General features: G+C 39.3%; 1 protein-coding gene across 14 annotated transcripts in view; it reads left to right on the top strand.

The window, feature by feature from the left end:
• The window catches only part of pde4d (phosphodiesterase 4D, cAMP-specific), a 669,903-nt gene that overhangs the window by 574,006 nt on the left and 69,998 nt on the right, over positions 1-25,899 (top strand). The window lies entirely within an intron of this gene.

The raw sequence follows: 25,899 nt of genomic DNA on the forward strand, positions 1-25,899 counted from the left end.
TCATTTTCCAATGTTCCTTAGATTCAGGATCAGTTCCTGAGGATTAGAGAATGGCTAATGTTATCTCACTTTTTAAGAAAGGAGGGAGGGAGAAAACAGAGAACTATTGACCTGTCAGCCTGACATCAGTAGTGAGGAAGATGCTAGAGTCCATTATTAAGGATGAAATAGTGGCATTTCTAGATAGCATTGATAGGATTGGGCCGAGCCAGCATGGATTTACCAAAGGTAAATCATGCTTGACTAATCAATTGGAGTTTTTCGAGGATGTAACCAGGAAGTTAGACAAGGGAGATCCAGTGGATGTAGTGTACCTCGATTTTCAGAAGGTCCCTTATTTTGATAAGGTCCTACATAGGAGATTGGTGGGTAAAATCAAAGCTCATGGCATTGGGGGGAAGACATTGACATGGATAGAAAACTGGTTGGCAGATAGAAAGCAAAGGGTAGCGGTGAATGGGTGTTTCTCGGAATGGCAGGTGGTGACTAGTGGGGTGCCACAGGGCTCGGTATTGGGACCACAGCTGCTTATGATTTACGTCAACAATTTAAATGAAGGCATTGAGTATAACATCAGCAAGTTTGCTGATGATACTAAGCTGGGTGGCAGTGTGACATGTGATGAGGATGTTAGGATAATTCAGGATGATCTGGATAGGCTGGGTGAGTGGGCAGATGCTTGGCAGATGACATTTAACGTGAATAAGTATGAGGTTATCCACTTTGGGAGTAAGAACAGGAAGGCAGATTATTATCTGAATGGTGTAAAGTTAGGTAAGGGAGAAATACAAAGAGATCTAGGAGTCCTTGTTCATCAGTCACTGAAGGTGAATGAGCAAGTGCAGCAGGCAGTGAAGAAGACTAATGGAATGTTGGCCTTTATTACAAAGGGAATTGAGTACAAGAGCAAGGAAATCCTCTTGCATTTGTACAGGGCACTGGTGAGACCACACCTGGAGTATTGTGTACAGTTTTGGTCTCCAGGGTTAAGGAAGAACATCCTGGCTGTAGAGGAAGTGCAGCATAGATTCACAAGGTTAATTCCTGGGATGTCAGGACTGTCTTACGCAGAGAGGTTAGAGAAACTGGGCTTGTACACGCTGGAATTAAGGAGATTGAGAGGGGATCTGATTGCAGTATATAAGATTATTAAGGGTTTGGACAAGATAGAGGCAGGAAATCTGTTCCAGATGCTAGGAGAGTCCAGTACTAGAGGGCATGGTTTGAGAATAAGGGGTAGGTCATTTAGGACAGAGTTAAGGAAAAACTTCTTCTCCCAGAGAGTTGTGGAGGTCTGGAATGCACTGCCTCGGAAGGCAGTGGAGACCAATTCTCTGGATGTTTTCAAGAAGGAGCTAGATAGGTATCTTATGGATAGGGGAATCAAGGGATAGGGGGCCAAGGCAGGAACCGGGTATTGATAGTAGATGATCAGCCATGATCTCAAAATGGCTGTGCAGGCTCGAAGGGCTGAATGATCTACTTCTGCACCTATTGTTTATTGTCTATTGGCCCCTGTTGATCTACCAGAAGGAAACTTATACCTTCTCTCTTTGTTTTTTAGTTAGGCTAGGAATCTTCTCCATGTTCAGCAGCATCTGTAGAGAGAAACAGATTTAATAATTCATGTCTCCACAGATACAGCTTGATCTGCTGTGGAATTCCAGCCTTCTCTGTTTTTTTAAATTTCAGATTTGCAGTAAACATAGTATTTGTTTTTTACAAACTTGCCTAGAAACTGAGAAGCCCAATGTATGTGAGGGGCTTATAGATAGAACATATCACATAGATGAATTCTGCAAAGTTATTTCATTATTTTGATATGGAACTCTAAAGTATAAAAACATAAGAAATAGAAGCAGGAACTTGAAGATGCTGGTGTTTTCTTTGTGGTCAGTTGACTAGCCAAAAGAAACCAAAGTAAAACCGATGAACGTCAAGTACTGAATGTGGGAGAGGTTGGGAGTTAAAGCCCTGTTTTGTTCAAAACCATTACACACATACATCTTTGATAATACTAGTTACCTCACCATCTGAAATGCAATTTATATTAATTTACAAACCTTTTTCTGTTTCATAAAAAAAGACTCTACATATAAATGAAATCTACTACAAACTATATACAGGTTCAAAAAGTAGGATATAAAAATGTATTTTTCAATGCAAGTTTTATAGTTATGGAGGAACTGAGCCATATGGTTCTTTGGAATTTCAGAACTGAGTGCAGGAGGTTGGAAGCTTGCTGGTGAGGCTACTTTTTAAAAGTACTGCATCATCTGCATTTCGTCTTTTTCTCTCTGTTGGCAACTTCCTGACTGAACTTTGGAATCTTACCAAATGTTTCATTATTAATTTATTGCTGGTCCCAGAAATCTCACTGGGTTCAGCTCCGCTGCAGTTGAACAGACGTGAGTGTACGGATTATGAGTAATATTGGCCACTTGGCTTGTTGAACATGCTCTACTACTAAATAAGATCATGCTTGGCCTGATTGTAATCTCGTCTTTGCTCTCGATGTAACAGTGTGAGTGGCAATATAGTAATCTCTTGATTGAGAAGTTTGAAATGACAGTCTAGATCATGCTTCTTATCAGCCCATGGTTGAGTTGAAAACCACTAACTATTTGCAGTGTATCCAATGCAATAATTCTTTACCGTGCTGCACACTGCAATGTGAAAGTAAAAAAAGAGCTGCAAGTCAGATGTCCTAGACACCTGCAATGAGCCTGGACTCAATTCTGAGACATTTAAAAGAATTTCAAAGGTCTTTGATGACAACAGGCCATTAGAGAAGTCTGCAGTGGGGTCCTAGGATCTATCATTTCAGATCTGTCCTCTGCTCATGGCCTGCTCTGTGTAACAGCTGCAGCTGTGCAGCAAGGGCTTCAGTGCAATTGGACCTGCAAGGCTGCAAAGCCTATATGTGTAGCAGCAGAAATGTGTGGGCCGCGAATGCAGGCATTGAGTAGGATCAGGTGGGTATGAACCACCTTATAGTCCAAGAAGGTGTGACAATGACAAAAATTTAGATGAATGCCATTTATATGATTCATTTATTTCTTTTACTTTTTGCTTGTTCCTGTAACAGATGCACCTTTTATTCCCCCCTTTTTGTCTCCTATCCCTATTTTGGTTCTTCAAGCTGTTTCTTGATTTCTGAAGTTCTCAAATTCAGCATAAGTCATGAATTATAAGGAGTTTGAGATGCAAGTAAGACAAAGAGAATTTTGGCTTTGAATTGGACAAGCTTAATATTCCAGTTTTTAATGTATTCCAGTTTTTAATGTTTTCCACAGAAATAAAGCAATATGTGAATTAATAAAGTGTATTTTCCAGCTAGGGAATAAGGATATTACTATGACTGTGGTACAAATAGCGCAAGAGAAGAGGAACACCCAGAAGTGCTTGTTAGCAAATTGTGGCCTGTTTATAATAAAATACAAGGAGGTAGGTTGGAATAGAATCAGTTGGCAAGAGACGGTCTCTGTCACTAGTTAAGAGCCTGTGTAGCTTGCTTGAAACACATCGCTAACCTGGCCATGTCAAGATTGAACTTGGAAGAACCAAACATGAAAACAAAACTGGAATCTAATCATGTTTTGGGAAGGTAAACAGGACAAGCAGGATTGGAACAATGCAGATGAACTGTAGAGAAGAAAGATGCAAAAGATGAAGTCCTGGGTGTCTCTAGTTCTTTTCCTTAAATAGGGAAGACATTAAGAAGCCAAGATAGAGGAACCACTTGAATGAAAAATAAAGGCAGGTAATCAACTAAAATAGGAACTCAAGAAGCTTATATTATTCTTCTACAGAGCTCAGCCATTTGTTATGGGAGTGGATTGAGCAGAGCAAAGGAATGAAGAGGGGAGCATAAGAATCCTAGGGATGCCAGTAGAATATTTGGGATCCAGTAGTCTTGTTGGCCCACCCCTGAGGGAGAAGAGAGATAGCTAGATGGCAAGTAAATGTATCCACCAAGTGGAAGAGGAAGGGGAACTTAATTGAGCCAAGGCAGTGACACTGCATGAGTAAGTGAGTAAATGAAGGAATTGTTTTGTGTGGTCAAAGTCTGGGTTGGGAGGAAGTTTGAATTCTTTCTGTAATCTCTGTAGGCTGATTTCTCAGCTTCTCATAGCTCTTTGGATGTAGATGCAATGTATTATTAATTTCTCTTTCAAAAATAATTTCTTACGCAAGTACTACTTTGCCCTGTCTTCTGCTTTCCCACTGTCAGTGGCTCAATCTGGGTGCCATTTAAGTCTGTAAATGGGTGAAGCTTCATCTCTCTGCTGACACTATAATTTGTTCATTTGACTTGAACTTCTCCAGGTGGAGTAACTGACCAAGGTTCACAGACAGAACAACAGAATATTCCTGAGGGGGTTTAACCACTTGTGCACCATCTAGTTGCTAAGGCTTGTCACTCTGCAAATAAAACACCTTTCTTATGCACAAAAATATGTGTGACTTTTGTTTGAGATAATATGTCCTCATTGTTAATCTTAATAAATTGATAAGAGCTTTCTCAGTACCTAACCCTTCAAGTGGTCAAAGTGCTACACCTCCTCCCTCACCTCCATTCAGGGTCCCAAACAGTCCTTTAGTTGAGGTGACACTTCACCTGCGAATCTGCTGGAGTCATCTGTTGTATTCGTTGCACTCGATGCAGCTGTCTGGAAAGACTCATCGTAATTTGACGACCACTTCATAGAGCACCTCCACTCCATCCACCAAAACTGGAACTTCCCAGTGGCTAAACATTTTAATTCTAATTCCCATTTCTGTTCTGACATGTCGATTCAAGGCTTACTATTGTGCCACAATGAGGCCATCCTCAGGGTCAAGGAGCAATATCTTATCTTCTGTCTGGGTACCCTCCAAAATGATAGCATGAATATAAATTTCTCCTTCCGGTAAAAAAATTAATTTCCTCCATCTCCCCTCTTCTCTTTTCCCCCACTCTTCTCACCTGCCTATCACCTCCCCCTGCTTTCCGTCCTCCTTCCCCTTCTTCTATGGTCCACTCTCCTCTCCTGTCAGATTCCTTCCTTTCCAAACTTTCCTAGCAACTGCGCTTCACCTCTCACCTTCTTGCTATTGTTCCATCCCCCACCTTTTTATTCTGGCATCTTTCCCCATTCTTGGAGAATTGAAGAAGGTTCTAGGCCTTAAACATTGACTGTTTATTTCCATATATGCTGCCTCCAGCATTTTGCTGTAAATCCAAAAATGGGTTGATTTAGTGAATTAATTGATATTGTCTCACAAAGGTAATGCTGTTTGGTGATTTGCCATTATCATGAAAGAGTATAAAAATGTTTTGATGGGAAAGAGTTCTGAGTTTATAAGCAAGTTGAAAGGTTGATAGATGGTGTCTTAAGTAACAGCTCGAATGTCAACTCATCAAAGTCCTTGGGGGACAGACTTAGGTGAGTTAAAACCTTGTTGTTACTGTGAAGTTGATCTTGTTAAATACCTGATTGCAGGAGTTAAATGGGCAGGACAGTTGGGTTTGAACAAATTTGGACTCATGTGTGGCTAATTAATTAAAGCACTTCCTTGGTGAACATACTCATAACATGGACTAATTATATCAATCATAATTCTGTAAGAACATACCATCCTGCAATTTTTTCATCTCAAAGCTTATTAAAAGTAATATGATGTTATGGAACATGATGTTTGTTCCATTGGATTTGTTGAGGGCTGCTTTATTGTGAGGGCAGGAAGGATTCATCTTGCAGTGTTTCAACATCGGCAAAGTTGGCTTTTCCATTGCTAAGTTCAAAAACGTTCCATAGTTTTTGATCTCTTTCCTGTTTATGCCAGCAAATCCTTCATTTATCAAATCATCGATTCTCATCATTACCATTTTAAATTCCTCAATCTTCAGCTTTTCAACCATCTAAGGCTTAATTTGGCATCCTGTTCCCATCAAGCCTTTATTTTTCAATACTTCATTGCCTTCCCAACATTATCTTTCAGTATAAATCTTATTCCTTTTACACCCCACAAACTGCACCAGTCAATTATTTAGCTGATGGTGGCAGTCAAAGTTTATGCATGTGGCTCCTCACAGGCTGCAACATAAAATAATTTCATCATCTTGGAGTTTGCTCGTCTCTATTGCACAAGGGTGAGCACTGAATCTTTCTGCTTAAGGGGCAGATGCGGTAAATGGCCACTGAAACTTAATGTAGAAAATGCAGTGTTATATATTTTTGTAGGCAAGCAGGAACTGTGAGAATTTATATATATTTACATAAATCCTTTCCTTACTCCACCTCTTTCTTCCTTTTAACTATTTCTGTTTACCGTTACCTCCCACTTCTTTCTTATTCCTACATGGTCTCTCCTCTCTATCCCTCCTTTATTTCTCATGTTCTTCCATTCTTTTATTTTTTGAAGCCAGTTTTACATAAATTTCCTGCAATTTGAAGTGATTCTCAGTCAAAATGACCTCGGTGCTTTTGTAAAAAAAAATCTGCCTAGAAAATGGAGCTGCAGTGACAGCCCATGGATACAAAAAACTGCAGTTTCCCATTTGATTAGAATTCTTCTTAAATGTATACATCCCATTAACAGTTACATAGAGCATTTGGATACCTGCACTAGGCAAATCTTAATCAAAGTCTTTATTGCATTGTATTTTAAATTCACAATCTGAACTCAAATTTTTAAGTAGTAAAATAATAAGCTTAAAGTAGGAACTTCTTTTGTGCTTTTAAAGTGCTGTTTTAGTTTGCCTGTGATGCATTCCAGTCATTATTATAGTCTGCTCCAGTATTTACCGAGAACCAGCAAGGGTGGCCTCTGTGGACTGGTTTCTGATGTCGCACTAAGCATGATAAGAATGCCATTGACGTCAGTAGAGTCATCATTAGTGAGAATGGCAACCAAGCTCCTGAAACCACACCATGCAATTGCAGTTCTGTGTGCAATGCAAAGCTCTGGGTGGGGTGGTGGGGGGGTAGGGGAAGCTGGAAGAGGCTCCAGCTGAATTCTGATTTCTCTGTGTGTATCCTGTTAAGTCTACCACAAGATTTTCGTAGAGGAACTGAAACATGGTTCGTTGAAGTACAAAGGCTTTCAACGGAAACACATTTAATTCACCAGTGTGCTAGCTCTGGGCATGAAGCCAATTGTGATTGCTAAATTGAAAAAGATAAACCCTGAACAAGGGAGAACTGTGAATGACCTATCTATGACTGTGACCACAGTGGAGTAAAAGCAGGGATGGTTTGCTTTGACTCGCTGTCTACAGTACAGAATATAATTCACTGTAAAGACATAACAATGAACGAAAAGATTAACTAGAAATGTCTAAGCCTGGCCATAATGATAGCAAATATTTTAAAGTCAAAAATATAATTTTATTATACAGCTTTTTCAAACTCAGATTTTAATGGGTTCAAATTTATATCTTCAGTAAACAAATGAACTGTATAAACAAAAGACCATGGTTTCAGTGTCTTCAGCATTTTAAATAATACATTTAAAATGTTGTTGCTGAACTTCACGCTAATACCTCAGGGAACTGCACGTGCCTAAGCAAGTACAGACCAGGACGGCTAAATTATAGGCTAATCGGCCGTAGCGCTCAGAGTTTTATTAAAAACAAAATGTGTATGTAGAATTATTTAATGTAATATAATTATCTGAGATCATCTAACTGTATCAAAAATGTTTTCTTAAAACTGAAAATAATTTAATGCTATATCAAATATTTGTAAAAAGAGTAATTTGCAAGGGATCATTATATACAAGTTTTTTTTGTCAATGTTAAAATCAGCCTGTGAGCAAATGTCTCATTTACCTCTTGTAGTAACTTGTTAACTTAAAAAATTGGAATTTCCCTTCTAGTTTGTCATAGTCATGAAATGAGAATGAAGTTTCAACGACGTCCACGTTGGAATGTGAGAAAAGACCGCTGCAAAGTAGAAATGTAAATTGGGTGCTTCAATAATAATTTGCCAACTATTGTGTTTGCTTTATGAAACAGATTTATCCTTTATTATAGCCAATAAAGGATAAATATAACATCAAAGGCAGAAAGTGCTGGAAACAGTCAGGCAGAAGATGTAGAAAAAGAAACAGATGATAATGAATCAAACTCTGAGAACCTTGCACAATGTTTTCATCAAAGTCCAATCATTCAGTTGTAGGTCAAGATTTCACAGCAATCCCATTCAGTTTAAAATGGAAAGGAAAATAAATTGAATTTCTCTTTGGGTTCAAATAGTAGATGCAGCTTGCTGATGGTCCTACACTTTCAAATAAATGCAATTAAAATTTTAATGGAAGTTTGCCATAAATTAATGAGCAAGTAGGAATCAAAAAATTCCTACATTGATGTTCAATTCCATTATCAGAGAAAATGTCATTGTAAACTGACAGTTAAGTACTTCAGAGGCAAACTATCCCGTAAATGTGCAATATTTGACATTGTTACTGAAAAGCAGCCATAAGTGTCACAGAGCGTTCGGTGGTTATCTATGATATATAGTGTAAAAGCATTGTGGGTTGATGTAAAATAAATCCAACAAACTATTACAGGTAGTGGCTTTGGATTTGAATTACTTTGTGCATTATTTACTTTTGGCCTCAACATTGTTTTACTCTCTGATGCGAGCTGAAGATGAGCATTGAAATATTTTCTTTGATTATTAAGCCATCTGTTTAGTTTGTTACATTGATGGTATTAGGATCCTTTCCCCTTTCATGTGTTTCCTTTGTGGTTGTGATGTACAATCCTTACACTCTACTGATAATACTGCACCCGCTTATGAAGGTTTCAGCTACCACTTACTTATCTGTGCAGTGTCTGTATACAAGGAAAAATAACATTAGAACAATTATTTTTAAACTATTTTGGTCTTTATGAAATCTCTCTCCTGCTCATTACATGCTGTCCTCGTGCCCAGATTACAAACTGGACAAGATGTCAGATGTTGCATCCTTGTACGTTAGTCTTCTCACCTTCTAGTGTGTATTGTGTATAATTTCCCACATTGCAGTTAGGAAAGATTTTACATTTGTGGAAACAACTTATCAGATCCTCAGGATACCACTTAATATACTGAGAAGTGCAGCTACTGTTGTTGTTTAACTAAAAACTGCAGCCTCTCCTCACATAATGGTCAGGTGACAGTGGTGGTTATCAAGATAATTTGTGAAACAAAGAGCAAAACTGAGGTTGCAGCGTCCTGTTGTAGTTTAACATCTTATCACTCGGACATGCCCCTGTCTCTTAAGTGTCAACCCCAGATTACGTGGTCAACTGCTGAAGAGGAGCTTGAGTCTGAAGTATTCTGGCTCTCAGGGAAAGTGTAACAACTTGAAGATAGGTTAATGTATTAGAGGAGAAAAAAAAAGTCATCAGTTATAACCTGCAGAAGAACACAAAAATGTGGGGGCAGGAGCAGGGCACTTGGCCCATCAAGCCTGTCCCATGAGACCCCTCCCATTTCATGGCTGATCTGCCACAGGCTTCATTACCAGTTCCACACAGCTCTGAATTCCCCGTTGTTTCTCAAATACATCTACTTCCTCCTCAATACTTCCTCTCCAGAGTTTAACAAGACCCTCTAGAATATAATGCTGAGCTGTAGTCAAAGGTGTTAAACTTTACTGAGTCCTAATCCCAGAGAGCAGAGAGCGGTATGTAACAGTGGTGTGGATCAGGTTACAGGCTAGCTTTGTTTGCATATACTTTTCTATGCCAGAAATGTTGCTTCAAACCCAAATTATCCAAATGCTTCTCTGATTATGGTAAAGATCTCTGAAATAAAGCACCCAATTCTATATGATCTGATCTGTGAGACTGGAAAGTTGAGTAACTGAATTGTATTACTTGACTAACTGGGCATCATATTTCAGCTGTACTTAAAAGTTTAAAGTAACTTTATTATCAAACTACTTATATGTCACCATTAACTACCCTAAATACATTTTCATGCTGGCATTCACAGTAGAACCAAAAATACACTAGAATCAATGAGAAAACGACACATAAAGACAGACACATAACCAATGTGCAAAAGACGACACAGTGTGCAAATACAAACACAAACAAATAAATAATACTGAGAACATGAGTTGAAGAGTCCTTGAAAGTTAGTCCTTTGGTTGTGGAATCAGTTTCGTGTTGAGGTGAGTGAAGTTATCCATGGTGGCTCACAAGCCCATTGACTGAAGGGTCGTAACCATTTCTGAACCTGATGGAGAGTGAGCTAATGCTCCTGTACCCCCTACTCAATGGCAGCAGTAAGAAGAGTGAATGGCCTGGATGGTGGGGAGGGGTCCGTGCTGATCAATGCCACTTTCTTGTGGCAGTGCTCCTTGTGAGTGTGCTCAGTGGTGGGGAGCGTTTTTCCTGTGGTGGGCTGAGCTGAATCCTCTACTTTTTGAGGGCTCTTCCATTGCTGGGCATTAGCATTTCCATACAGATGTCTGGCAGAGTACTAGATGTCATGCCAAATCTGAGCAGACTCCTAATGAAGTAGAGGTGCTGCTGTGCCTTCTTTGAAATGGCACTCACATGCAGGTCCCAGAACAGATGCTCTGAAATGATAACAGCAAGAAATTCAAAGTTACTGACCCTCTCCATCTCCATTCAGATAATGAGGACTGGTTCATGGACCTCCAAGCTTCTTCCCTCTGTAGTCAATAATTAACTCCTTTGTTTTGCTGGTGTTGAGTGAGAGGTTCAAATCACAAACAAGAGAAAATCTGCAAATGCTGTAAATCCGAGCACCGCACACAAAGCTCCTGCTGAGTTCCTTCTGCATTCTGTGTGTGTTGAGTGAGAGGTGGTTGTTGTGTCACCCTTCAACCAAATGTTCATTCTCTCTCTTCTATTCTGATTCAATACCATTTTGATTCAGCTAACAATAGTGGTGTGATCCGCAAATTTAAATATGGCATTGGAGTTGTACTTAGACTTACATTCATATGTATAAAATAAGTAGCCAGGGTGCTAAGCACATAGCCCTGTGGTGTACCTGTGCTGTTGGTGATTGTGGAGGAGATGTTGTTGCCAATCCAAACTGACTGGGGTCTGCTAATGAGAAAATCAAGGATCCAGTTGTACAAGGAGGCATTGAGGCATAGGTCAAGGAGCTTATTCATTAATTTCAAGGAGATGATAGTGTTGAATACTAGACTGTAGACAATGAAGAGCATAATGTTTCAGGGCACAGTGGAGACCCAATGAAATGACAGCTGCTGGTGACCTGTTGTGACAGTAGACAAATCATTGGGCAAATGTTGATATGTGTCATGATCAAACTTTTAAAGCACTTCATCACACTGGATGTAACAGTTACTGGATGAGAGCCTTTGAGGCAGGTTACCACGTTTTGCTGGAAGTAGGTGGGTACATCATAATTCTGAAGCACAAGGTTAAAGATCTGGGAGTGAAACTTTTGGACGTGATTGCAAGATACTGGGTACAAATCATGCAATTCTATAATCAAGAAATATCGTTCTTGACAACAGTGGTCATAAATTCTAGCACACTCAAATGGGCATAGTGATTGAGTGGTTAGTTCAATTTTTGCATGTTGGGGGCAGGTGGGATGAAGGTTATTAAGGAACAATTTCCACTAACCGGCGAACAACAATTAAAAAAAATACTCTGGTGCAGTAAAGTGGAGTGAATAGCCATTTCGTGTCAGCCTCCCTCAAGACCCAGCACAAATGTACATACATATTTCAGTTCCATTTGAGGCTCTAAGACTTCAAGGCAAGGGTGACTGGACAGATCATCATTGGGAATAAGGCTACAATCCATAAGTATAGAGATCTGTGAGAGGATTGCTGGTGAAGGTGGGTGCAGGAGAGTCTGAAAAAATCAGACTGTGTAAGCAGCAACAAATTAGGAAGTGGCAGGTTTTGGTTGGGACTTTTAGTAGTGTGAGTGGAGATTTTTTGAAGTTCCCAAGGGGCTTTCGGAGGATCAGAAGGATCAGAGAGGCTGTAAATGTCTGGAGGAAAAAATGGGTCTTTTGGTGATCTGGAGAATCAGATGGACATTGCAATTAGGGAGAATAGAAATGATCTGAAGAGGCTGCAAAAATCAGAAGTCAAGAGAATCAGAACAACCTTGAGGGAGTCAAGATGGCTGGAGTGATTTTAGTATGCCAAGAGAATCAGGAGCAGTTGAGGATCATAGGAAATCAGAAAGATTGAAGAGGCTTTGCGGAGGAGGGAAGGAACATAACATTAGGAGGTTTAAAATGACCTTGGGATTTTAGTTATACACAACAATAGGTTAGCAGTGACAAAAATTTGTGAGAGGTTAGGGTAATGTTGGGGATGTTGTACATAGAAATAACTGTCTCAAGTGGGTCATCGTCTAGAGTATTACTAACATATAGTTTACTGGGTGTGGTGAACAATAGTTGCAGCTCAGACATTTTACCTCATTTTACTATTGCACCAAATGGAGTGCCAGTGCTCCTCAGAGAATGGTGTCATGTCAGACTGATACAGATATCACAAAGGTAATTCAAGTTAAGAAGTGCATGGTCTTAATTTCCAGAGCAATGCAAAAATATAGAGAATTTTGTTATGGGGAAATTTGATCTTGAATTGCGTGATGTGTTTGAATTTCTGGACATACCCAGTATGTTCTTTTGCATTTCAGATGGAAATCTATTAATATTTAGTTCATAAAATTTTTTATGGGTTTTCAGATTCATAATGTTTCCAAAGGTATTACTGTTGTGTGTATTCTCCTTACAATTCAACATTTAAAAGATTAGACAAAGAATTTCTTGCTTGAGATGGCTATTCATTTATTCTATAAGCAACAAGAACTCGAATGGAAAACATTTAGATACATGATGATGAGGCTTGAATTTCACATCTGTTTCAGCAAAGAAGTTTGTTATCTGATTAATCATTTGCAGGAAATTAGTAAGTCCTAGTCTTATTTTCATTCGTCGGGAGCTGGAATGTATAGGGCTCAGCTTCAGTGCTGAAGTGGAAACCCATTTTCAACAGGAAGATTTCAGACTGATCAGCGATATATCCCCAGGATTCAGTAATTAGACAAGTTGGAATCATGTATCAGATTGCCTGCATCTACATCAAGTAACGTAGAGCCACAAACCTCATGGTCTTCATGTTTAATCTAAAAAATATCTGAAGCAAGAACATTTTTAATGTTAAGGTTGGATCTTAATACTGATAAATATTGTTCAATGGTTCCTAAAAATGTAACAATTGAACAGTCAATTGCTGTTTGATTTACTTCCGTTGCTTGTAAGCCTACAATACAGTAATGTAAATAAAGATGATGAGATTTGCATTTGATATTATGTACTCTCAGGTTTCACTTCCATTCATAATATTCTTATCAATAAATTGATTTATACAAAAATGGAGCTAAATGAAGCCATTCTCTAGCAAATTCTCTCTTGAATGTAATGCTTTTGTACACAAACCATTTGATGTTGCAGCTGGTTTAGCATTAGTGCAAAATATTCTTTTGCTGATTTTCAAGTGTACTTTAGGAATTGTCAGTCAACATTACTCTAGAGTTAGACGGTATAACAATCCCTGGAGGTGCCAGCCTTAGAATGCTTTTGTCTTATTGAAGGTATAAAGTTAAATACTTTGACCTCAGTTCATAAGTTTGTGAGTACACAAGCAGCTCTTCAATTGTATATTAATTGTATGCAGAACACTCTTCATAAACAAGAAAACGGAAGTTCCGTCACGCAATATAAATCTCTCCAGCTCCTCTTTGTAAATGGATAGCTACACTTTAAGTGAAGCAGTATTTCCTTAAGTGAATCAGTATCTTTTTGCTTTGACCGCCCCCCCCCAAGTATGAAGCATTTCACACTCTGAGCTTTAAAATAATTGCCAAAAGTTTATACATTGGAAACAGCAAATAGTGCAAGTACTAAGTAGAGTTAATGCTTCAAGTTAATGACCTTTCATTTGAGCTAGGAAAGATTATAAATCATGAATTGTGATATCTCATGTTTTAAGTTGTAGAGAAAGGAAGATGGTGCAGTGGGCAAAGATAATGTCTGTAATATAATGGAGACCAAGAGTCACTGAATAATATAAATTGCAGACATGGCTGTTGAGTGTGGTGATGGATTATTTGTCATCACTGAATCGCTCTGCCATGTAGTTTTCAAATCTGTCCTTGGTTTTTACAATATAAAAAAGTCTACGTCGTGAACACCAAAAGAATACATGAGATTGGAAAGATTACTAATGCTGCTTCACGTGGAAGTAAACTTTAGTTTACAAGATGTTGTGAAGGAGAAGGGTAGAACCACTGATGTTACATCTCCTGTGGGGACATAGAAGGGCCATTAGAAGTGGAGTGGTTATTAGTAGAATGTTTAACTATTTAATCTATGCTCATAATGCCACCCTTTTGAACTAGATTTTCTTAAATAAGTTTTCATTCTTCTTACCTGGTATTATAGATATTAAGGTTTTTGACTAGCATTGTCAGAGATCCAGTTATTTTTATTTTTAAATTCACTACAAGTACTTGCCAAGATAAACAAGCTACTTTTAAATGAAACAAGATTTAATTATCCAATTTTCCTCTCCCGCTGATTGATGTCTGACTGAAGGAATTTATGAATATTCTTAATCAAAATGATATTTTTGAATGACTGTGCACCAGGAATAGTGAAATTTTTGGCGGGATATGTCAATAGTGAGAGGTCCTAGGACAGTTAGCATGATGCATGTGAGATGCAAAATACCATTTGATTCTACTAATAGGTGTACCTTAATTCTAACTCTAACTTAGAAGGCATCCTGCAGAACCGCAATGTTATATTTTTAAGTCTGTTATTTTTACAGCTCCTCTTAGTCAGGTTACCAACTCAATGCTGGCAAATGTTAAATTGTGAGATCTTAGTGCAGTTCACCCACCACCAGTGGTAAACCTAAAATCTGTTCAGCTAAATTTCAATGATGATTTTGTGCCATGTTAGGACAAGAACTTCAGTATCAAGAGTTCAAGCTTGTGTCAGCAAGACAAAGATTGTTGAAATACCTCTGCCTTTATGATTGAAATGTTTTTGAAGGCATTGACGCAAATCTTTAAATATCAAAGTTGTACTACCAGAATAATAGGGCAGAATTGGGAAATTGAAGGGTGTGGTGGTACATAGAATGACGTATCATCTTTTGTTTTGTCTTGTGTAAAGCTCAGTGGAAAAGATTCAAAAACAAAATAATTTATCCTGAACAGACTCCTATCAAGGTATTATCAGGTATTATCCATGGGAATCCCGAGGCACTTAATAATTCTGCTGCAATAAATTCTAGCAATTTCATAATCTATTAAGGGTTAGGATAATAATTCCATAATTCAGTTCCAATATTCAGGTCAGAGATATTGAACATATGGGTTGTAAGGGAATTCGGTGGTTTTGTGGTTGATAGAATGCTTCACTGCTGCTTTCTTACTAGTTTTGAAAAATTGATAAAGAATAGAACACAGCAACTTCTGCTTGTGCTTGTTCTTCTATTGCTTGTTCTGTTTCATAAACTAGAATCAGGTAATGCACCTGATTAAAGAATATGGTGCTATTAATATATCTAGCCTGGGCAAGACAATTTGCATTTTCAAGAGGTATGTTTTCCTTTTGTTGCTGTGCAAGTGTTACATGGTCATCAAGGATAAATATTGAAAGAAAGAAAAAAGCAAGCTGAAACTTGTAACAATACAAAATCTCGGGGATACTGTTCTTTTGAGATATTTTATTAATGTTAAGTTTAATTCGTTGCACCCAACTCTGAAACCAGCTGTATATTTAGCTGGGTAATTAGCAGGCAGACAGGAAAAGATTCAAGGATGTGCTAGAAACTGCCTTGAAGAAATGCAACAACTTCACTGTCTCCTGGATATATCTGGCCCGTGATCTAAAAGCCATGCATCAGGGTCTTTTACCTGGTTACAGATGTGCTTAAGCACTGCAAAGAACAACCACCTCACAAAGTCAGCTTCCTACTCACCAGGTCTGCCCTACCCGACTGGGAGAGTCTACAAAGTGGAAAGTAACTGTATTATCAAAGTGCATATATGTCACCCTATACAACTCTGAGATTCATTTTCTTCTTGTGGACATTCTCAACAAATCTATAGATTAATAACTACAACAAATTCAATGAACGACTGCCCATCTAGGACGTTCAGTCAAAGTGCAGAAGACAATAAACTGTGCAAATACAAAAAGAATAAATAATAATAATAAATAATAAGCAATAAATATTGAGAATCTGAGATGAAGAGTCCTTGAAAATCAGTTCATTGGTTGTAGATACTTTTCAATGATGAGGTGAGTGAAGTTATCCCCCTTGATTCAAGAACCTGATAGTTGAGGGGTAATAAGTGTTACTGAATCTGATAGTGCGAGTGCTGAGGCTCCTGTACCACCTTCCTGATGGCAGCAGTGAGAAGAGAGCATGGTCTGGTTAGTGGGGGACCCTTGATAATGGATGCTGCTTCCCTGTGACAGTGTTTCATGTACAGTAGATGTGGTCAGTGGTTGAGAGCTTTACCTGGGATGGACTGGGTCATATTGACTACTTTTTGGAGGATTTTGTGTTTGAGGGCATTCATGGTTCCATATTGGGCTGTGATGCAGCTAGTCATTGCATTCTCTACTCCACGTCTATAGAAGGTTGTCAGAGTTTTAGATGTCATGCCAAGTCTCCACATACTCCTAAGGAAGTAGAGGAACTGCCATGCTTTCTTCCTAATTGTGCCATGTCAAGGACAGGTCCTCCGAAATAATAAAACCAAGGAATTTAAAGTTGCTAACACTCTCCATCTCTGATGAGGGCTGGCTCAGGGACCTCTAGTTTCCTTCTCCTGAAGTCTCTAATCAGTTCATTGGTCTTGCAAACATTGAGTGAGATATCAGGTATGTTACGTAGGACTAGATGCTAATATCCCTTATTGCACTTCTGCTGCTTAGACCCTGCGGGGTGGCCAAGTGAGTGGTGGCATCGACTGGGTTTTCAAGTGGGCGCCCTCTTTCCTCAGTGTTTCGCTGATAGGCCCACGACACCTCCGGAGGGTTCAGAAGTGAATCCCGGCGTCCTGGGTTCACCCCCAAGATGCCATTCACTCACTTGGGGGCCCAGATGGAATCGTGTCTCTTCATCCAGAGCCACTGACTACCCTTTTCAGCAGCTCTGGAGAGGTCTTTGCTTGTAGGTGCGTCTTCCTTCACACTCCCAACTCCCGGAGTAGCCTTGATGTTGATGTGGCTACAAATCCTCTGCAGCCTACGTCGACCGGTCGCACCCTTGCTTTCCAGCCACGTTGCTGCACCTCGGCTGCAAGCTCAGTGTACCTCGGCTTCTTGCACTCATAGGCCTCCTCCACTGCATCCTCCCAGGGCATCATATTATTGTTATGACACCACTCTGCCAGATTTTCCATTTCCCTCCTATCTGTTGATTCATCACCACCTTTGATTTGGCCTACGACAGTGGTGTCATCAGCAAACTTGAAAATGGCATTGGAGCTGTGCTTAGCCACACAGTTGTAAGTGTAAAGTCAGTAGAGAAGGGGACTAAGCACACAGCCTTACGGTGCACTTGTGCTGATGGAGATCATTGAGGAGATGTAGCCAGTTCCCACACTATCCTCATCACCCACCATAGGACTCACAAAACCTGAATGGAAGAAAGTCATTTTGATTCTCAGTGACTGCCTTCAATGAAAGAGAAGTTGGTATTATTTTCTCGGAAATTGTACAGAAAAATGGCACGTTATTGATACTGTAGTGAGATAGCTTAATTTATTTGCTTCCGAAGTAGGCATTTTTCAGCTGTGGTAGTTTTAATCTATTATTTATTTTCCAGTAAATAAAAAGGAAATAACAGAATGACCCAGTGGCCAAAATTGTGAATCAATGTCCCAAAAAAAAATCATGATTAAGCTCATAGAAAGTTGCATGTGATTGTGGAGTTGAAAGAGGGAGGTATATACAAAGATTTATAAATCCACAAGACATAGGAGCAGAATTAGGCCATCATCACGTCTGCTCCAACAAGACTGATTTTTTTTGCCTATATTCCTCTCTGAGTTTTTTGTTGGATTATTTTCAGACAGATTTTCAAAATATTTTGTTAATGGTAGCATTTGCCTTATTGTGCAGTAGCAAAAGTTTAGGGATTTTGCGGTAATGGGATTATGCACGTGGCAAAGAGAACAAACAGTGTACATGAAAAATTGAAATAACCTTTGAAAATACAGGAACCAAAGTGAATTCACTTTGATGTTTACTAAATGTTGAGAAAACTCTAATGATTGTTTTGCTATGTTGCTGTTTGAACACCTTGGTTCTATACTGTTCCTTGGGATCATGTCAGCAAGAATCCTTCACATTCATTGAGGAACTTACATTCAATGAGGCAACTACTATGTATTCTTGGCACTTAACACTAGTGCAGATGACTGTCTTTGTACAAGGTTTTTGGGGAGAGAAACGCGGTGCTCTTATATTTTTAGGTGTTATAACAAAATAATGTATTATATTGTGGTTGGGCAGTGATAATCTAAAAAGTTATGTGATATAACTTCTGTCATAAGTCATCAGCTGCAAAATGCTTTGCTATTTTACACTTGTAATTATCTTTTGGTACATAAGACTTTAAGTTACAGATGATAATTTTTGGTTCAAAATGTTAACAACTGATCTTATTCATTTATAAGTTGATGATTTCAAAACAAATTGGTCTTCACTTAAAAATCCAATTCATTGTTCTGAGAAACTGACACACTTTCAAAGTTAGTGCCAAATGCAATCTTCTATGTCTATAATGCCATACAATTGGTCTATCATGAATAAACATCTTTCTAAATCTAAATGGTGAATGCTGAGATGCAGACAATTGAAACGTCTTAGTGCATAATTTGTAAAATGCTAACATTTGGAATCTCCCAATTATGAGGGATGTTATTAATTTTTGCTAGGGGGTTCAAAACAAAGTAAGAAAGTTATGCAACAATTATTTACGGGTTTGACCACATCTCTGGATGCTTTGGATGGTATTTTTTTTTAATGTAAAGGTGGATGTTAATGCAATTAGATACAGTTCAGAGAACATCAAACGACCAAAACCTGAAATGTTGGTGAATCTAGAATTAAGAGTCACTGTTTTAAAATCTAAATAAATCAAATTAAGGTTAATTATCATTCAAACCATACATAGATACAGCTGAACAAGGCAGCATTTTGATGGGGCCATGGTGCAAAACATTCAAAATAGCAAGCAAACATTCAAAAATAACAAGTAATGTAATTCAAAACACTGAACAAAGAAGCATCATCTTCTTCTTCATGTGCCTTGCACGTTACACGCTTGAGCGATCATGGCTCTCCACATCGAACGATTCCTCACAGCGTCAATGATATCTCGCACACTTAGATCTGTTAGTTCTTTCACAGTGTCCATATATTTTCTTCTTTGTCTTCCTCTTTCGCGTTTCCCAAGCATACGGCCTTGTAATGAAAGGCATTCTGTTTCTCCCTTTCTGATGACATGGCCCAGGAATTTAAGTTTCCTCTCATTTAATGTTCTCATTAGATTTTTTTTGTATGGGCACTTTGGAGTACTGTCTCATTAGTTACTCTAAGAAGCAAAGAAGCATATTCAGTCAAAAAAAAATGTAGTCCAAGACCCAGAGTGACGATATCCAGCAATCGATGGTACAGTCTCCCAGCAGTGTACAGACACACACAATCCGGCTGTCTTTCCACCGCTCAAACAGGGGAAGGCAACACTGATGGTTGAGGCCAGACCCCAGCTGAGCTCAACTACGCCATGGTGGTTCCACGTAACTCACTTGGTCTGCAGCAAGCCTGAAGAATGGTAACGAGAACTGTATAGTAGTGTATAAGATTTGAAAGACTTCTTGAAACTTATTTCACATGAAATTACTTTTATGTTTTTTACCTGATCTTCAAACCCTATAGGCGCTTCAAAAACCTGAATATTCTCAAATTATTATTGACTTATTTCTGTGCAATCATCATTTCACTTCAAGGTACACCGGCATGCCTGTTCGTTAATACACATACCTAATCAGCCAATCATGTGGCAACAACTCTATGCATGCAGATATGGACAAGAGGTTCAGCTATTTTTTCAGACCACACATCAGAATGGGGAAGAAATTAGATCTAAATGACTTTGATTGTGAAATGATTGGTGGTGCCCTAAGAGTCTCAGAAATTGCTGATCTCCTGGGCCTTTCATGCAGAACAATCTCTAGAGTTTATAGCGAGTGGTGCGACAAGCAAAACATTCAGTGAGCGCAGTTCTGTGGACAAGAACACCTTGTTAATGAGACAGATGAGACAAGAATGACCAGGCTGGTTTAAGCTGACGGGAAGGAGACCGTAGCTCAGATAACCATGTGTTACAACAGTGTGGTGCAGAAGAGCATCTGAATGCACAACCATCGAACCTTGAAGTGGATGGGCTACAGTAGCAGAAGACCATACTAGGCACAGGAAGTACCTAATAAAGTGGCCACTGCATGTTCAATGACTTTTGTACTCTGCAATCAGATTAGCATAGAACGTACAGGAGATCACTTTTTCCCTATGTGTTACTTTCATCTAAGGTTTAGCGACCGGACATATTTTGACTGTAATTTTTCTCATCATTATATCTCTGTTCAAATAATGAATAAAGGAATAGTTCAATGAAAGTGATAAATATTTACCACAAAGTTTGTCAAAATAAACTTTTGCCTTCCATCATTTAAAAATTCAGGTGATAAATTAGTTCTTTGTGGCTGCAGTCCATAGAGCTATGTGCATAAAGTGATCATTTTTACAATAGATTCTTTTTAGCACTGTGATTCTACAAAAACTACACCATGTAATGACTGATGGGATAAGAGTGACCATATTTTCTGCAGCAGCAACCAACATGGAGGGTGGTGAACAATTACTAATGAAGAATAGGAGTTCATGAAAAAATGACATAAAACACACAACCCTTGCCACAACCAAGTCCAAAGTCTCCAACAATTTATCTAGTTGCTGTCCACAAGCGTCAGTGAAGCCCTGTCTACTTCCTCCAATGTCAACAAAAACAGAAACAGTTCCATCAACTCCTTTAGATTCGACCGTAGAGGAAACACAGCCAATAAATCTACCAACTTGGGTGACTTACGATTTCTCAGAGCATCTATGCAGGAAAATGTGGAAACTACATATGCAGCACCTGAGGTTAGGATTGAAACTAGGTCACTGGAGTTGTGCAAACTCTACCCTGAGAGCTTCAAAGGTCAGTATTAACCCCAAGAAGCTGGAACTATGTCATTTGTCGACCTATCATTAAATATTATTCATTTTAATGTTTGATTACAAAGTCATTTTCTTATAGAGGCTATGTATGTTTTCAGATTGTAATTTAAAATTAAATAATAAAGTTGCTTCTCTCATTTGGGAAGAAAGGGTGATGATAAACAATGACATCATGCAGTATTTGGCTTGTTTAAGTTACTGTTTTAATACCTTGGGGTATTTGGAATATTTGTATTCAATAGATAATAACCAACATGAATATTTTCTCTTTTCATAATTATAATAAAAGTGTTGAAAATACGTCACATTAATAAACTACCATTGATTCAGCTTCCTGGCCTTGTTTCCTTTTCCTGTATCAACAACATTACTTAAACAATTGTATTCCAAAACCCATAGCCAGCAGACTTGTGTATGTATAGAAGTGATTGTTACAACTTCTTATAAAAATGAAAACAAACATTAAAACTGTCTTCAAAAGAATCCATTGCCAACAAGGATTTAAAAAAAAACAAAATCTAAACTGAATCAGGAGCAAAATGTCCTTTCACCTCATGAACTGATTGGCATTAAATTTATCTAGCAAAGGGGGAAAATTGTGAAAATTTCTTGAAAAACACTCCTTCCTGAGAAACCAATAATCAGTTGCCTAATTGGCTCAAGCATATCTTTTTCCTTACTTTTAATCTAACTGTGATGGTAAGATGGCGCTTTAAGTGACAACTCTTTGCATACAGCTACGATAGGAATCATCAAATATTCCCATTTAGGACTACTACAGCTGAAATCCATGGTCACAGCCATGGGTATTTCGGTAGGCAGTATTCTTTTGAAACGTTAAAAAATTCTATCGAAACTCAATATTGACAAACCACAGATGGCGAGTGCAGTTCCCCTTTAAGAAAACAGAAGCGGGGATGCCGCCCCAGTCTACAGGTATAATTGCAATCCAAGAGGCCTTAGACTTCTTCTCCCGACTATCCTACTGGTGAATGTGCAGTCTCTGGAAAATAAAATTGAAGACCACAGAGCAAGATTGCTGTACCAGAGGGACATCAGCAACTGCTGTGTACTCTGATTATGGAAACATGGTCAACACCACCAATTTCAGATGCATTGCTGCAGCCCAATGGTTTCACCATTCTCTGCAGAGGTAGGGCAGCTCCGTCTTTGAAAGCCACAGGAAGTAGAGTTTGCTTTATGATTAACCCACTATAGAACACAAACCTGGTGGTTCTGCCTCAGTCCTGCCCACCCGGCCTGCAAAATCTAGTGGCCAAATATTATCCATTTTATCTGCCAAGGGAGTTTTCCACTATCATCCTTGTAGCGATGTATATTCCACCTCAGGCCGTTATAAGGTAGGCATTGGAGGAGCATATAGGCAGAGACTGAAGACCTCAACATCAATGTTGCGAGAACCTAAAAGGTACAGTCCAGAGTGGCAGAGGGACGTTTACGTGACTGCTTTGAGTTGGTGTACTGGACAATATTCAGAGATCTGTCTTCGAGTGAGAATGAATACGCCACAGTTGTTACTGGCTTCACTGAGATCAGTGTGATGAGTGTGTGCCTTCAAGAACATACTGGATAGGCAAAAACCAAAAGCTGTGTATGGACCAGGAGATTCATAGTCCACTGATGGCTAGATCTGTGGCTTCTCTTAACTGGTGGTTCAGAGCTACAGTATTCAAAAAGTCCAGATATAACCTAGGGAACAATATCTTAACAATTCCAGTTCAGGTTAGAGAAGGAATTGGATGCATGTTAGCTCTGGGAGGGTTTGCAGGCTGTTACTTTCTACAAAGCAGCCACATGAGTGGCTGTGATACTTCACTCCCAGATGATCTCAATGCCTTTTATGCCTGCTTTGAATGGGAGAATAAAACTACTCCTGTGCAGATCCCTGCAGCATCTGGTGATCTCTGTCTCAGAGGCCATAATCAGAATATCTTTCAAGAGGGTGCACCCTCGCAAGGCATCGGGCCCTGATGGAGCACCTGTGCCAACCAAGTGGCAGGGGTGTTCAAGGCTTCTTCAATCACTCACTGCTGCAGTTGGAATTTCCCACAAGCTTCAAAAGGGCAGCGATCATGCCAGTGCCCAAGAAAAGCAGGGTGAGCTACCTCAATGACTATTGCTCAGTTGCGATGAAGTGCTATGAGAGGTTGGCCATGGCCAGAATCAACTCCGACCTAAACAAGGACCCGGACCTGCTGCAATTTGCCTATCACACAAAAGGTCATCAGTGGATGCAATCTCATTGGCTCTCCACTCAGCCTTGGATCATCTGGATAAGAGAAATAACTGGATCAGGCTATCCTTTATTGATTACAACTCAGTGTTCAATACAATTGTACCCTCCATTCCAATCAACAAGCTCCAAAACCTGGGTCTCTGTACCTCCGTCTACAACTAGATCCTGACTTCCTCACTGGGAGGTCACAGTCTCTGCAAATCAGAAGTACCATCTCCTCCTTGCTGACAATCAACACTGGCAACTCAAGGGTGCATGTTTAGCCCACTGCTCTACTCTCTCTACACCCACGATTATGTGGCTCGGCTCAGCTCATGCACCATTGTAAATTTTCTGAGGACACAACTATTGGCAGAATTTCACACGGTGACAAGGAGGCATACAGGATCGGCTGATTGAGTGGTGTCACAGCAACGATCTTGCACTAAATGTCAATAAGACCAAGGAATTGATTGTGGACATCAGGAAGGGGAAATTAAGGGAACACACACCAGTTCTCATGGATGGATCAGGAAAAGCTGCAGGAAGTTGTAAACTCAGCCAGTTTCATCATGGGCACTCGCCTCCTCAGCATCAAGGACCCCTTCAAAAGGTAATTCCTCAGAAAGGGTGCATCTGTCATCACCCAGGACATGCCAACTTTCTCATTGCTACTATCAAGAAGGAGGTACAGGAGCCTGAAGACACACACACAACAAATTCAGGAATAAATTCTACCCCTCCACCATCAGATTTCTGAATGGACAGTGCACCCATAAACATTACCTCTGTATTTTTCCTCTCTTTCTGCACTAGTTATTTAATTTTAATATATGTTATCTAATATCTAATAATCTTATTGTAATTTACAGTTTTCACTATTATGTATTGCAATGTACTGCAGCTGGCAAAAATAAATTTCACAACATTAAGTATGCCAGAGATATTAAATCTGACTCTGATTCCAGTTGTTCAAAAGTTTTCGTTATACATTCAATGGCCACATTAGGTACAGAAGTGGAACCCAGTGTGGTATTCTGCTGCTGTAGCCCATCCACTTCAAGTTTGGCATGTTGTGCATTCAGAGATGTTCTTCTGCACACCACTGTTGTATCGTGGTTATTTGAGTTTGTGTTCCTGTGTCCTGGTGCCAGGATCTCAACCTGAAAAGTCAACTATCCATCTGCCTCCTCAGAGGCATGTTGAGTTCTTCCATCAGTTTGTATTTTACTCTAGATCTCATTCTTGGAAGTGTTTAACAATTACCTTATAAAATTCGATAATTTTACAAGAGCAGAGAACGTTATCTGCATGTGCGTCCAAATTGTCTAATTCTTTATTGTGAGGCATTACTGTCTAATTCTTCATATTCCAGTCCAGGACTCCATCATAACATTGACCATGTTGACCTCCTTCAGGGTTTTAAGTGTTCGGCTGAGAGGCTTCTTTTTCCTCCTTCTATAATAAATATAGTTCAGTGCTACTCATCATAACATTGACCATGTTGACCTCCTTCAGGGTTTTAAGTGTTCGGCTGAGAGGCTTCTTTTTCCTCCTTCTATAATAAATATAGTTCAGTGCTACTCAATTTCTCCTCATAGATTAACCACTTCATACTCAGGAATCATTCCATTGACAAAGATGTCTTTAGTTCAGTATGAAGACCAAATTTGTTCAGGGGTATCGTCTCAATAAGTTGCAGCAAACTTTCCTTAATTTTCCACTCTAACTCCTGCTGGTTTCTGTACTACGCTACCCAACACAATGTGAGGCATTGATTCATTAAAATAATCTTCGTCTTTCAATTTAAATATTCATGACCTTAATCCCTACCCTCTGCTGGATTTCTCAAAACAATGAATTGCACTGGCTCAGTTTGGAGAGGCTGCTTCTCAGGCCTAGAGTTGGAGAGGCTTGGATGCATAAGAGCTGAGATATGGGCTCGACTAAATTCGAGTTGGCACATTGAGTGAGTATGGGTCATTGCTGTGGAATGGATGTGATGGATGCTGCTGTATCTCTCTTTCTTTCTTGGCTGCACAACTCTTTCTGTCCCAGAGATGGTAAAAAGCTTATTACTGGTTTGATCACTTTCCTCTGTCCATTCAGCGTCAGCTGTCAGCACCAAGCCACGAGTGATTCCAAGCTCCCCTGCTCAAGGTAACAAGGAGAGAGTATTTCACCAGGTTTCCAGTACAGCTGTAGAGAGGTCAGTTATGGTTAAGAAACAATCATCACCTTCTTTCAGCAGCACCTAGACATGCTTGGTACGCATCCTAATCACAGACATTCCCTTTCTTCTCTCTATGCATCTTAATTTTTGCTACTACCAAAGCT

Source organism: Hypanus sabinus, chromosome 14 (genome assembly GCF_030144855.1).
Source record: "Hypanus sabinus isolate sHypSab1 chromosome 14, sHypSab1.hap1, whole genome shotgun sequence".
In the NCBI taxonomy this organism is placed as follows: domain Eukaryota; kingdom Metazoa; phylum Chordata; class Chondrichthyes; order Myliobatiformes; family Dasyatidae; genus Hypanus; species Hypanus sabinus.